The 1,470-nt window shown below is 43.9% G+C and overlaps 1 non-coding gene across 1 annotated transcript; it reads left to right on the top strand.

Annotated features, from left to right (window-relative positions):
• The first annotated feature begins 651 nt into the window (after positions 1-651).
• trnan-guu (transfer RNA asparagine (anticodon GUU)) lies at positions 652-725 on the top strand. The gene has a single exon. It is a non-coding gene; the product is annotated as a tRNA-Asn (tRNA).
• The last annotated feature ends 745 nt before the right edge of the window (positions 726-1,470 follow it).

The raw sequence follows: 1,470 nt of genomic DNA, 5'->3' as shown, positions 1-1,470 counted from the left end.
GCACCTCGGCTGAAAACGTCCTATTTATTAAAAATGAGCTTACCAGTGGGATGAATTGTCCGTCTAGACAATTAAGTGAAGTAAAACACATTTCGCGGGTGAAATATCGGGAACGAGGTGCAAGACGGGATAGAACACAAAAGGCACGGAGATAATAACCAGATGGGCCAGAAAGTGGGGAAACAAGAAAGAAAGGTGGAGAAAAAGAGAAAGAGGAAAAACAGGGAATGAACAAAAGAAATGAAGTACGTTTGAGTTTGTATACGAGAAAGAGACGGAATGGACCCAGACATATACTGGCACAGACCCAGAGCATGACATGTACAGACACAGGCATATACAGACAGAGAACCAGACCCAGACATTTACAGACACAGGCATAAACACATACATACATTCACACAAAACATCGCGCAACATTCACAGTTCTACAATTCTTAATAATCCCTGTAGCAGAGTGGCGCAGCGGAAGCGTGCTGGGCCCATAACCCAGAGGTCAATGGATCGAAACCATCCTCTGCTATATTCTCTGTTGGCGGCAGCAGATATTCATCCTCATGTTTTGAAACACCAATGTGTCACATCATACATCTAGAGAGGAAACCGCATTTCAATTGAAATTCTTCATTTAATCGTACTTGTTCAATTCTTGTCTCTGTGGCGCAATCGGTGAGCGCGTTCGGCTGTTAACCGAAAGGTTGGTGGTTCGAGCCCACCCAGGGACGCTAGTATTCCGGTATTTTTTTCTCTCTCTCTTGTAACCGAGAAAATGTTCAGCAGCATCTATGGAATAAAGTACACAGTCAGTGTTTCAGGCCGAAACCCTTCTTCAAGATCATGAAGCAGCCTAGCCTACTGAGTTATTTTGTGTGTGTTCCAGCCTTTTGTGTGTGTTGCTTGGATTTCCAGCATCTGCTGCACATTTTCTTGTTTGTGATTCGACTAGTGCACGACGAAATCTCTTCCATGGAATTGGATTGGATTGAACTGACTTTAGTAATTACGTCCTTCACATACATGAGGAGTAAAAATATTTACGTTACGTCTCCGTTTAAATGTGCAATGTGCAATTTATAGTAAATATGTAGTAGATATTACTATATTTATTACAGTCAATATGACAGAAATACGATTCTATCAGCTTGAATTAATCAGTCTGATGGTCTGGTGGAAGAAGCTGTCCCGGAGCCTGTTGGTCCTGGCTTTTATGCTGCGGTACTGTTTCCCGGATGGTAGCAGCAGAAACAGTTTGAGATTCGGGTCACTCGGATCCTCAACAATCCTTCGGACCATTTTTACAAACCTGTCTCTGTAAATGTCCTGAATAGTGGGAGGTTCACATCTACCGATGCGCTGGGCTGTCCGCACCACTCTCTGCAGAGTCCTGCGATTGAGGGAAGTACAGTTCCCATACCAGGCAGTGATGCAGCCAGTCAGGGTGCTCCCAATTCTGTGCCTGTAGAAAGTCCT

Source organism: Mobula birostris, chromosome 28 (genome assembly GCF_030028105.1).
Source record: "Mobula birostris isolate sMobBir1 chromosome 28, sMobBir1.hap1, whole genome shotgun sequence".
NCBI classification, from domain to species: Eukaryota; Metazoa; Chordata; class Chondrichthyes; order Myliobatiformes; family Myliobatidae; genus Mobula; species Mobula birostris.
The sequence above is the reverse complement of the archived record's forward strand: the minus strand, read 5'-3'. Positions and strand labels throughout refer to the sequence as shown.